We start from the raw sequence: 14,150 nt of genomic DNA, 5'->3' as shown, positions 1-14,150 counted from the left end.
CAATTATGTCTTCTCAAAATAACATGGCCAAAGAAAGTTCATCCCTACAAAATCATATAGTTTGGCTATGCTCTATCTTCATCACACAAAATATTTAAAACATGCACAACCCCTATGACAAGCCAAGCAATTGTTTCATACTTTTGATGTTCTCAAACTTTTTCAATCTTCACGCAATACATGAGCGTGAGCCATGGACATAGCACTTTAGGTGGAATAGAATGGTGGTTGTGGAGAAGACAAAAAGGGAGAAGATAGTCTCACATCAACTAGGCGTATCAACGGGCTATGAAGTTGCCCATCAATAGATATCAATGTGAGTGAGTAGGGATTGCCATGCAACGGATGCACTAGAGCTATAAGTGTATGAAAGCTCAAAAAAAACTAAGTGGGTGTGCATCCAACTCGCTTGCTCATGAAGACCTAGGGCATTTTGAGGAAGCCCATCATTGGAATATACAAGCCAAGTTCTATAATGAAAAATTCCCACTAGTATATGAAAGTGACAACAAAGGAGACTCTCTATCATGAAGATCATGGTGCTACTTTGAAGCACAAGTGTGGTAAAAGGATAGTAGCATTGCCCCTTCTCTCTTTTTCTCTCATTTTTTATTTGGGCCTTTCTCATTTTTTATGGCCTCTTTTTTTCTTTTTTCTTTTTTCTTTTTTGTCCGGAGTCTCATCCCGACTTGTGGGGGAATCATAGTCTCCATCATCCATTCCTCACGGGGACAATGCTCTAATAATGAAGATCATCACACTTTTATTTACTTACAACACAAGAATTACAACTCAATACTTAGAACAAAAATATGACTCTATGTGAATGCCCCCGGCGGTTTACCGGGATGTGCAATGATTCAAGAGTGACATGTATGAAAGAATTATGAAGGTGGATTTGCCACAAATATGATGTCAACTACATGATCATGCAAAGCAATATGACAATGATGGAGCGTGTCATAATAACAGAACGGTGGAAAGTTGCATGGCAATATATCTTGGAATGGCTAAGGAAATGCCATAATAGGTAGGTATGGTTGCTGTTTTGAGGAAGTTATATGGTGGGTGTATGGTATCGGCGAAAGTTGCGCGGTACTAGAGAGGCTAGCAAGGGTGGAAGGGTGAGAGTGCGTATAATCCATGGACTCAACATTAGTCATAAAGAACCCATATACTTTTTGCAAAAATCTATTAGTTATCGAAACGAAGTACTACACGCATGCTCCTAGGGGGGTAGATTGGTAGGAAAAGACCATCGCTCGTCCCCGACCGCCACTCATAAGGAAGACAATCAAAAAATAAATCATGCTCCGACTTCATCACATAACGGTTCACCATACGTGCATGCTACGGGAATCACAAACTTTAACACAAGTATCTCTCAAATTCACAACTACTCAATTAGCATGACTCTAATATCACCATCTTCATATCTCAAAACAATCAGAAGGAATCAAACTTCTCATAGTATTCAATGCACTTTATATGAAAGTTTTTATTATATCCCTCTTGGATACCCATCATATTAGGACTAGTTTTATGACCCAAGCAAATTACCATGCTGTTTAAGACTCTCAAAATAATATAATTTAAGCATGAGAGTTCATCTATTTCTTCAAAATAAAACCACCGTCGTGCTCTAAAAAGATATAAGTGAAGCACTAGAGCAAATGACAAACTACTCCAAAAGATATAAGTGAAGATCAATGAGTAGTTGAATAATTATGTAACTATGTGAAGACTCTCTAACATTTAAGAATTTCAGATCTTGGGATTTTATTCAAACATCAAACAAAACAAAATAAAATAAAATGATGCTCCAAGCAAAACACATATCATGTGGTGAATAAAAATATAGCTCCAAGTAAGGTTACCGATGAACGAAGGCGAAAGATGGGATGCCATCCGGGGCATCCCCAAGCTTAGGATCTTGGTTGTCCTTGAATATTACCTTGGGGTGCCTTGGGAATCCCCAAGCTTAGGCTCTTGCCACTCCTTATTCCATAGTCCATCGAATCTTTACCCAAAATTTGAAAACTTCACAACACAAAAGTTAACAGAAAACTCGTAAGCTCCGTTAGGATAAGAAAATAAATCACCACTTAGGTACTGTTGTCAACTCATTCTAAATTCATATTGGTGGAATATCTACTGTATTCCAACTTCTCTATGGTTCATACCCTCCAATACTACTCATAGATTCATCAAAATAAGCAAACAACACATAGAAAACATAATATGTCAAAAACAGAACAGTCTGTAGTAATATGTAACTCTCGAATACTTCTGTAACCCCAAAAAATCCATCCAAATTAGGAAAACCTGAGAAATTTGTGTACCAATTCATATAAAAAAGAATCAAATCAAAATCATGTTTCTGTGAATTATCAAAATTAATTTACTGAGCGCAGAAGTTTCTGATTTTCAGCAGGATCAACACAACTATCACCATAAGCTATCCTAAAGGTCTTACTTCGCACTTTATTGAAACAAAATCTATAAAACATGATTACTACAGTAGGTTAATCATGTGAACACACAAAAACAGTAAGGGTAAATATTGGGTTGTCTCCCAACAAGCGCTTTTATTTAATGCCTTTTTAGCTAGGCATGATGATTTCAATGATGTTCACATAGAAGATAAGAATCGAAACATAAAGAGAGCATCATGAAGAATATGACTAGCACATTTAAGTCTAACCCACTTCCTATGCATAGGTATTTTGTGAGCAAACAACTTATGGGAACAATAATCAACTAGCATAGGAAGGCAAAACAAGCATAAATTCATGATTTTCAACGCATAGAGAGGAAACTTAATATTATTGCAACTCCTACAAGAATATATTCCTCCCTCATAATAATTTTCAGTAGCATCATGAATGAATTCAACAATATAACTATCACACAAATCATTCTTTTCATGATCTACAAGCATAGAATTTTTATTACTCTCCACATAAGCAAATTTCTTCTAGTGAATAGTAGTGGGAGCAAACTCAACAAAATAACTATCATGTGAGGCATAATCCAATTGAAAATTAAAATCATGCTGACAATATTCATGGTTATCATTGTTCTTTATAGCATACATGTCATCACAATAATCATCATAGATAGCAACTTTGTTCTCATAATTAATTGGAACCTCTTCCGAAAAGAGGAATCATCACTAAATAAAATCATGACCTCTCCAAATCCACTTTCATAATTATCACGATAAGATTCAACACCCTCCAAAATAGTGGGGTCATTACTTCCTAAAGTTGACACTCTTCGAAACCCACTTTCATCAATATAATCATCATAAATAGGAGGCATGCTATCATCACAAATATATTTTCTCATCAAAACTTGGGGGACTAAAAATATCATCTTCATCAAACATAGCATCCCCAAGCTTGTGGCTTTGCATATCATTAGCATCATGGATATTCAAGGAATTCATACTACTAACATTGCAATCATGCTCATCATGATTTAGTGCCAAAATTTTAATGCATTCTTCTTCTAGCACTTGGGCACAATTTTCCTTTCCATCATTTTCACGAAAGACATTAAAAAGATGAAGCATATGAGGCAACCTCAATTCCATTTTTTTGTAGTTTTATTTTATAGACTAGACTAGTGATAAAACAAGAAACTAAAAGATTCAATTGCAAAATCTAAAGATATACCTAACCTCCCCGGCAACAGCGCCAGAAAAGGGCTTAGTTGACGGGGTGTTAGTGCCGCTTACCTAGCCTCCCCGGCAACGACGCCAGAAAAGAGCATGATGTCTACTACACAACCTTCTTCTTGTAGACGTTGTTGGGCCTCCAAGTGCAGAGGTTTGTAGGACAGTAGCAAATTTCCCTCAAGTGGATGACCTAAGGTTTATCAATCCGTGGGAGGCGTAGGATGAAGATGGTCTCTCTCAAACAACCTTGCAACCAAATAACAAAGAGTCTCTTGTGTCCCCAACACACCCAATACAATGGTAAATTGTACAGGTAGACTAGTTCGGCGAAGAGATGGTGATACAAGTGCAATATGGATGGTAGATATAGGTTTTTGTAATCTGAAATTAAAAAAACAGCAAGGTAACAAGTAATAAAAGTGAGAAGAAACGGTATTGCAATGCTAGGAAACAAGGCCTAGGGTTCATACTTTCACTAGTGCAAGTTCTCTCAACAATGATAACATAATTAGATCATATAAAAATCCCTCAACATGCAACAAAGAGTCACTCCAAAGTCACTAATAGCGGAGAACAAACGAAGAGATTATTGTAGGGTACGAAACCACCTCAAAGTTATTCTTTCCGATCAATCCATTGGGCTATTCCTATAAGTGTCACAAACAACCCTAGAGTTTGTAGTAAAATAACACCTTAAGACACAAATCAACCAAAACCCTAATGTCACCTAGATACTCCAATGTCACCTCAAGTATCCGCAGGTATGATTATACGATATGCATCACAAAATCTCAGATTCATCTATTCAACCAACACAAAGAACTTCAAACAGTGTCCCAAAGTTTCTACCGGAGAGTCAAGACGAAAACGTGTGCCAACCCCTATGCATAGATTCCCAAGGTCACGGAACCCGCAAGTTGATCACCAAAACATACATCAAGTGAATCAATAGAATACCCTATTGTCACCACGGGTATCCCACGCAAGACATACATCAAGTGTTCTCAAATCCTTAAAGACTCAATCCGATAAGATAACTTCGAAGGGAAAACTCAATCCATTACAAGAGAGTAGAGGCGGAGAAACATCATAAGATCCAACTGTACTAGCAAAGCTCGCGGTACATCAAGATCGTGCCAAATCAAGAACACGAGAGAGAGAGAGAGATCAAACACATAGCTATTGGTACATACCCTCAGCCCCGAGGGTGAACTACTCCCTCCTCTTCATGGAGAGCGCCGGGATGATGAAGATGGCCACCGGTGATGATTCCCCCCTCCGGCAGGGTGCCGGAACAGGGTCCCGATTGGTTTTTGGTGGCTACAAAGGCTTGCGGCGGTGGAACTCCCGATCTAGGTTTCTTTCTGGGGGTTTCTGTATTTATAGGAATTTTTGGCGTCGGTCTCACGTCAGGAGGGTCTCCGAGCCATCCACGAGATTGTGGGGGCGCCCAGGGGGTAGGAAGCGCCCTCCACCCTCGTGGATGGCTCAGGACACTTCTGGCCCAACTCTTTTACTCCGGAGGCTTCTTTTGGTCCATGAAAAATCATCAAAAATTGGCACGTCAATTGGACTCCGTTTGGTATTCCTTTTCTGTAGAACTCGAAAACAAGGAAAAAACAGAAACTGGCACTGGGCTCTAGGTTAGTAGGTTAGTCCCAAAAATCATATAAAACAGCATATAAATGCATATAAAACATCCAAGATGGATAATATAATAGCAAGGAACAATAAAAAATTATAGATACGTTGGAGACGTATCAGTATATGTGGGCCCTCTCGGTAATGCACATCATAAGCTTGCAAGCAAACGACTAAGGAGTTAGTCACGAGGTGATGTATTACGGAACAAGTAAAGAGACTTGCCGGTAACGAGATTGAACTAGGTATGAAGATACCAACGATCGAACCTCGGGCAAGTAACATACCGATGGACAAAGGGTATTACGTATGTTGTCATAACGGTTCAACCGATAAAGATCTTCGTAGAATATGTAGGAGCCAATTTGGGCATCCAGGTTCCGCTATTGGTTATTGACCGGTGAGGTGTCTCGGTCATGTCTACATAGTTCTCGAACCCGTAGGGTCCGCATGCTTAACGTTCGATGATGATATGTTATTATATGAGTTATGTGATTTGGTGACCGAATGTTGTTCGGAGTCCCGGATGAGATCACGGACATGCCGAGGAGTCTCAAAATGGTCAAGAGGTAAAGATTGATATATAGGATAATGGTATTCGGACACCGGAAGTGTTTCGGGGGGTACCGGGTACTTATTGGGTCAACGGAAGGGGTTCCGGGCACCCCCGGCAAAAGATATGGGCCTTATGGGCCAAGAGGGGAAACACACCATCCACAAGGGGTTGGTGCGCCCCCCATATGGGCTGGACTAAGGAGGAGAAGGAAAGGGGAGAAGGGAAAGGTAAGTGTGGATTAGGATTCCCACTTCCTTTCCTCTCCCCCGCCCTCTTTCCTTCCCCCTCCGACAAACATGGCAGGGGGCATGGCCAAGGGCAGGAGCCCAAGTAGGATTCAGACCTACTTGGGGCGCCCCTTGGCCTCTCCCCTCTCCCTCCCACCTAGTTGGGGGGCTCCTAGCACACACCAGACAATTGCCTAGCCGTGTGCGGCGCCCCCCTCCACCGTTTACACCCCGGTCATAGTTTCGTAGTGCTTAGGCGAAGCCCTGCAGAGATCACTTCACCATCACCATCATCACGCCGTCGTGCTGATGAAACTCATCTACTACCTCGACGTCTTGCTAGATCAAGAAGGCGAGGGGCATCACCGAGCTGAACTTGTGTAGAACACGGAGGTGTCGTGTGTTCGGTACTTGATCGGTTGACGTGAGAAGAAGTTCGACTATATCAACCGCGTTGTGAAACGCTTCTGCTTACGGTCTACGAGGGCACGTAGACACACTCTCCCCCTCGTTTCTATGCATCTCCATGAATAGATCATTGCGTGTGCGTAGATTTTTTTGTTTTCCATGCAACGATTCCCAGCAAGCTCTATCAGCTAACCTTTGGGGGTCGAAGCGGCGTATTCTCGCTATATTGGACATAACGTTCCTCTTTGATGTCTTTAAGGTTCATGAATATGCTTGTGGCAGTCCAGAATAATACAAAAGTTTTTGGTATGTACTCTGGTGGCGGCAAACACAGCCGAGTGCTCAGGTGTGTTGTGGGGTGTCGGCCTTCTCACATTTGTATGTGTTGTGGTGTTTTAGTCCTAGTCTAGCTAGGCATTATTTAGGTTCTCATCTGGTTTACCTTAATAAACCGAGCAATATTTTCTTTCTTTTCTGGCACGACATTATGAGGTATTTATCCTTTGAAGTGTTCTTATAATGCTCCTTTGTAATCAGTAGATTTGATGACTCTTCTGCCAGGAATAAAAGGTAGCTTACCGGAGCGACATGACCACATGCATGATCCCGGCGTATCACCATGCCGCCATTGCCGCGACACAGCAAGAAGCTACATGCCGGGCTAGCGTAAGCATGCATGCATGTGACGTTTCGTCTTTCATGTAGATGCTCGGACTCTTGGAGCATAATCCACCATCGGTCGTCCCGATCTCCTGGTAGATAGCAGGATCATAATTTGATCGCTCGAAAGAGTCAACAGTTTTATATATGCTGGAAAAGGAGCGCGGATTGCTAGCTTAGCCTCGAGTCAAAGGAAAAAACACTTTGTTGCTACGACATCTCATATTCACATGGATGAAGCCCAGGCACACACACTTGGATTCACGTGCATGGAATGGAGGGGAGAGAAACATCAAGGGAAGCTGCTCATACGCTCTCATTTACGCTACAATCTGAGAGCTAGTCAACGGATCTACCTACACACACCGTGAATCATTTTCTTCCCCTCTCCAGTGACATGAGTGGCAGCCGATTAACTACCCTCTTCCACAGGGAGATTGAGTGCTCCCTCTCCCTTCCTTCACTGCTTCGACAACCGAAGGAAGGAGATAGTGCCAAAAACCTTTGGACACAAGATGTGACAGAAGGAGATAGTGCCAAAAACCTTTGGACACAAAATGTGACAGAAGGAGATAGTGCCAAAATTATTTCTACAAAGTTCAAAAGATTGAGAAAGGGACTTAAGAACTGGGCTAGGAATATCTCAGACCTCAAGAATATGATTGAAAACACCAACTTCTTGATTCTATGCTTTGACTATATTGAAGAGCCCAGAGACCTTACCACTGTAGAAGCTAATGGAAGAAGAACTCTGAAAGCTCATCTTGAGAACATTCTGAAGCACCAGAGATTATACTGGAAACAGAGGGCTACCATCAGGAAATTTAAGGTAGGTGAATCCAACACAATATATTTTCAAGCTAAGGCCACCATCAAACACAGGAACAATTGTATTGCTATGTTAAGAGATGAAAATGATCTTGAGCACCACAACCACCAGGCAAAGGCATCAATACTTTATAGGGCTTTCAAAGAGAGACTGGGGTCAACTGTTAACACTCAAAACCCTTTACTGCTACAACATCTACTCTCATCAGAGCAAACCTAGAGGAGCTTGAGGTACCATTTACCAAAACAGAGATAGATCAAGTGGTTCACAACATGCCTGCAGATAAGTCACCTGGACCTGATGGATTTAATGCCAAATTCTTGAAAGCTTGTTGGCCTACCATTGCCCCCGATTTCTACAGATTGATTGAAGTTTTTTACTATGGAAAAGTGAACCTTCAAAGCATCAACTACTCTTTCATCACCTTGATCCCCAAAACAGACTCAGCATCCACTCCTGTTGATTTCAGACCCATATCCCTGCTCAACTGCACTCTCAGAATCATCACTAAACTTCTAGCAAATAGGCTGCAGAAAGTGATACTGAAACTGGTCCACATAAATCAATATGGCTTCCTTAATAATAGATGTATCCAGGATTGTCTAGCTTGGTCTTATGAATATATCCATCAATGCCATCAATCTAGGAAAGAGATTATTCTGCTCAACTTGGATTTTGAAAAAGTTTTTGACATGATCAACCATGATACAATAATTGAGATTCTGCAAGCTAAGGGTTTTGGTGCCAAGTGGATTAATTGGATCAAAATGATTTATAGCACTGGTTTCTCCTCAATTCTTATGAATGGCATTCCAGGGAAACAGTTTCTCTGCAAGAAAGGGGTCAGACAAGGAGATCCACTTTCACCCCTCATTTTTGTTCAGCAGATCTTCTTCAAACCATGTTCAATGAGGGCATGCAACACTCCATGATCAGCTCCCCTATCTTTCATACATCTTGCCTAGATTACCCCATCATTCAGTATGCTGATGATACAATTTTTGTGGCTAATGCTGATCTTGGTCAGTTGAACCATATTAAGAATTTGCTTCTGCACTATGCTGCCTATACTGGACTCAAGGTTAACTATGCTAAATCCACCATGATTTCCATCAACAATCCTCCAGATAAGATGAATGCCCTCTCTGCCATCCTTGGATGCAAAATTGGCACTCTGACCTATCTGGGTCTTCCACTGTGCATCAACAAGCCTAAAATTGTGGACTTTGTGCCCATGATGAAGAGAATTGAAAGTAGATTGTTAAGCTGCTCCACCTTACTATCCACTGGTGATAAACTTACTTTGATCAAATCAGTCTTCTCCAACATGCCTATTTATTTCATGTGCTCACTGGTGTTACCCAAAGTTGTGGTAAACCAGATTGGTGGCTACTTGAGGAACTGTTTTTGGAGGAAATATGGCACCCAAGAAACTGGTACAACCTTGATAGCATGGGACACAGTATGCAGACCCAAATCTCAGGGAGGATTAGGCATATTGGATATCACAGTTAATAACAAGGCTCTTTTAATGAAATTTCTCCACAAGTTCCTCATTAAAACAGACACTCCATGGGTCCACATCATCTGGGAAACCTACTATCAAGATGCTCTACCTAGAGATAAAATGGTTGGTTCTTTCTGTTGGAAAGCCTTACTTAAACTACTACCATTGTACAAAAACCATTCTATTTGTCAAGCTGGAAAAGGAGACACAACCCTCTTTTGGTCAGATAATTGGGATGGACTACCACTGTAGACAAAATATCCAAAACTTTTCTCATTTTCATCAACAAGGAGTATGACTCTGAGGAGTATTATGAACCAGTATGATTTCAGCATACAATTTCAGAGACCCCTTTCACAACAAGCTTTCCAGCAATTTAACAAGGTGCAAGATATGATTACCAGCAGAGAACTCTGACAGTAATGACATCTGGAAATATCATTGGCCCTCCAGGCAATACTCTTCAATGAAAATGTATAAGCGCATCATGGGAACCAACACAACTCATGTAATCTTCAAAAATCTCTGGGGTACATCTTGCAGACTCAGACATAAGATTTTCTGCTGGCTTTTGTTACATGATAGACTCAACACCAGAAACATGCTGCACAGAAGGAGTATGCATCTCCCAGATTACCACTTCACTTTATGCTCTGATGTTGTGGAAGAAACACTGTCCACCTGTTCTGGAACTGCCCTTTTATGCTCTCATGCTGGGATATCATCTCCCCAGGAAGGACTAGAGGCATATCAACATTTGATGAATTCCTTCTCATTGCCAATCATTTACCAAAAGACTTCGCACTGGACATCATCATCATGAGCTGTTGGAGCATTTGGTCAGTAAGAAATGATAAAATCTTTAGATCAGCACCTCCTCATCGAGGTACATGGAAATTCTACCTGAAAGAAGGGCTATGGGCTGTTCAACTCAGGGTGAAAGAAGGAAAAGCAGATAAGATCAAAGCCTGGTCTGAACAATTCTTGTAATGATTACACTTATGATTCTCAGAACTGGTATAGGCTGAGGTGCTTATAACCTCTTGCATGATTTTATTTGTATTTTTGTTTTGTTGTACCTCTATTAATGAAAAAACCATAGAACGATTGTTCTACGGTCAAGGTTCAAAACACAAGCGAAGGGGCGGGGTCTCCGAGCTTTGGTCTGATGATGATAGGGTTAGGAATAAATTTGTGTTCCACCTCTGTTCGATGGTGGTGAGATGAATGCGTGGACCCTCCGGCCCTCTGAAGTTTTCCACCTCCCGCTAGGGTTCCTCCCCTGACCTCCTCCCGCCGCCGCCGGCCGCCCTAGCGCCACCGGCCGCCAGTCGCGTGCGTCGGGTCCCGTCCACCTCTCCCCCCTCCAGGTTTCCGTCCTTGCGCCACCTCCCTGGGAGGTGGCCGGGGCGGCGCGCGTCCCTCCCTCTCAGCCGTCCTCCTCCTCCCTTAACCCCCCCCCCCCGCCCGATGGACGCCCTCGGCGCTGGCCCGGGTGGTGTCGGCGGCGGCAAAACCTCCTGTCCCCGCGCGCGCGTCTCCCCTTCCCGGGGTAAGGGAGGACAGTGGTGCTGCTCGACTTGGCAGCGGCACGGCGACCCGGCGGCGGCGTGGTGGTGGTGCTACTCCTTGGCAGTGGGGTGGCGTGGGATGGCCGACGGCGCGCTGGGTCCTAGCGGGCCAGCCACTGGCGCGGCCTCGACGTCTTCTGCGCGGCGAGGAGGAGGAGCAGCTTGGACAGGGGATGGTGGCGCCGATAGCGTGCCTTCTGCAACGCGACGGCGGGAGCTTTGCGGGTATTTGAGGGCCCGGCCGGGCCTGTGGGCCCACGGGCCTAGTATGCTCCTACTGTCACGTCCGATCGATTACCGCCATGACGGTGGAGGTTGGGCCCTCCCGTGTGCCGACGGTGCTGCCGTCCCTAGTCCCAGCTCCTCTTCTTCATTGTGCAGGCCCCCTTCACGGTGTCGTGGCGAGGCAGCGTGGGAAGCTTCAAGCCCGTGTTGGCGTAGGATGGTGGTCTGTTTGGTGGCGTGCTCCGGAGCGCCCGAGGTGAAGGTTGGGATCAGGAGAAATCCCTGACGGCCTAGCCAACACCGACACGGTGGCGCCTATGGATGCCGCCGGACCTTCCTGGAGGGCGTCGGGGGCTACCCTTCGTGTCTCCTCGCCGTGTACCGGGTGAAACCCTTGGCAGCAACGTCGTCATCGTGACGTCCCTTCTTGCAGGTGTTGATTGGTACCAGCGCTTCGGAGTCTATGAGCTTGGTGAAAGATCCCCGGTGGGCGGTTGCGAGGCTTCTTCGTTTTTGTTGGTCCGCCGTTGTCGGTGTTTCTTCTGTACTTTCTCTTTCGTTTCTTTTGGGCATGCATGTGCTGCTTCCGCCCCAGCACCTATAGTTGGTTGTATCGGTGATGGTTGCTTTGTAATACAAAGCGGGGGGAAACCCTATTTCGTCGTGAGATGATGGCGTTGTCGTTGGCGTAGAATAGAGTCATTCCACCTCGCCCTTGTTCTAGTAGTGTGAAGGATGGTGTATTTAAGATTTTGTTTTCCCATATGGCTTTTTCTTCTAAGGTTTTTCTAGTGGTGTTGTCATGCAGAGTGAAAATTGTGGCTGTGTGTTTTGGCCATTCCGCTCCAACGAGGAACTCAGCTCTGTCGGGGAGCGTGTGAGATTTGTGTCCACCGACTCCGTATGGGACATGCATGGGTCGTTATATAGGCTCTCTCCGACGATTTCTTATCCAAGACGATAATTTCTATGCAGGTCGCAACCTTCGGCGTGTCCTTGCCTATATCAATGAATTCCATCCATTTCTTCCACAAGCTCCTAGATTTTAACATGTTTGTTCCGTTAAGAAAAATGTGTAGGGACAATAACAAAGTTTGTTCACGACACGTCACCAATATGTTTATGGTAATGCGCCTTGGAGTCATTACCTAAGTTTTAAAAATTGTGTACACACTTTTTAGAGGAAACAAGCGGGCTCTCACACACTCACATTTGATTTTTGCGACAATTACATTTCAACCCTTAGTTGTGTCACACCCGTTTGTTTTGCCCCTAAATTCAAAAAACCCTCAGTCTTGCCCAACCCCGTTTGCTGCACTTATGTTTTTGCCCTTCCGTCACGGCTCCGCCTGGTCAGCGTCGTTTGACCATAACCAGCGGCCGTTTATGGACATTTTTGCCCCTGGGTTGGTTGCCCTTATTACTTCCTCCTCGTTGAGCTGAAGTGAAAAAAAAGCGACGGCGCGGCAAAACCAGAGGAGGAGAAGCGGGAGGAGGTGGATCTGGAGATGTCGAGCCCGGGCATCTCATCTAAGCTTTCGTCGGCATCCGCCATGGCTGGAGAGGTAAGCAACGCTTGGTGATTCCCCTTGGATTTCCCGCGGCTCCTTTGTTCTAGGGTTAGGGTTTGTGTATTTTGGGGGGAAATCTCACATTTTTCGAGAAGGTCGACGGGGTGGGCATTGTGGAGCATGCATCCGAGTTTTATCTGCCGGACGACACCTACACCGGCTTGGAGTACCGCTCGAGGCACCGTTGCGCTGGACATGGCCTAGTTCCGGCCCGTCGAGTCGCCTGGGGAGGGGGAAGCACCGGCTGACGGTTTTTAGGGTGCCCACTTGATGTAAGAGTAACATTTAGATCATTAATCTTGGATATGGACATGTCCTTGCTGTGGTCTGATCTTTGCCTAAATTGCAGTTGCCAGAAGAGTGCCACTGGTTGGTTTGGGTTGATCTGCCTCCCCCAACTCGTGTTGCACTTGCATTTGAAGACATGCATGCTGAGATTGAATGGATGTGGATCAAAAGTCATCAGTTGCAGAAGAGAAACCTGGAGCTGGCGAAGAAGAAGCGCACTTTGAAGAAGAAACTGAAAGAGCGAGATGAAATGTTGCGTGTGTGGACACTGTTGTTTGGTATTACCCTATTGTGTGTTGTTGTTGTGGCCATCTCTGTGTCTTCACAGATTTGAGCAAGTTATTGGATGATGTAGTGCTGTTTATGATGGATGATGAACTAAATGGTAATGGAAGATGCAGTTTGGAACTTGTTTATGAGTTATTTATGTGAATTCAGTAGTATCGATGATCCAAATCATTGATTGATCTTGAACATGGCATAAGATTGCACAACAATTAAACATCACAGAATGATAACAATTATACAACACGACGGCATGCCAAAGTTGTTCACACGACATAACATACCAAAGTTGTTCACACGACAACCATATACCAAAGTTGTTTACACGACAACGACATACCAAATGGTTCACACGACGACGACATACCAAAGTTGTTCACACGACGACGACATACCAAAGTTGTTCACACGACGATGACATACTAAAGTTGTTCACACGACGACGACATACCAAAGTTGTTCAAGATGACACGACGACAACATAACATAGTAGTTCAACATGACAGTGCACATTCAAGAGCCAAGTGCACATCACATTATTAAGTCAAGATGACAGGGAGCAATTAGAACTTCAGTGATTTGCTCCTAGTGTTTCTTGCTGGGTTGGGTAACAGCCTTGCCTTGGATCTGGTGTTCTTTGCTGGAGCTGGAGCTTGAGCATGAGCAGAGGATTCAACTACTGCTGCATGGCCTGGTTTCT

At 43.9% G+C, this 14,150-nt stretch overlaps 1 long non-coding RNA gene across 1 annotated transcript; it reads left to right on the top strand.

Moving 5' to 3' along the window:
• Positions 1–12,744: 12,744 nt before the first annotated feature.
• On the top strand, positions 12,745–13,575 carry LOC120967867 (uncharacterized). Its single transcript, XR_005761697.2, has 3 exons — positions 12,745–12,871; positions 12,973–13,149; positions 13,227–13,575. It is a non-coding gene; the product is annotated as an uncharacterized lncRNA (long non-coding RNA).
• Positions 13,576–14,150: the final 575 nt, after the last annotated feature.

The sequence above is a fragment of the Aegilops tauschii genome, chromosome 1 (genome assembly GCF_002575655.3).
Source record: "Aegilops tauschii subsp. strangulata cultivar AL8/78 chromosome 1, Aet v6.0, whole genome shotgun sequence".
NCBI classification, from domain to species: domain Eukaryota; kingdom Viridiplantae; phylum Streptophyta; class Magnoliopsida; order Poales; family Poaceae; genus Aegilops; species Aegilops tauschii.
This window is presented reverse-complemented; position numbering and strand designations above follow the sequence as displayed.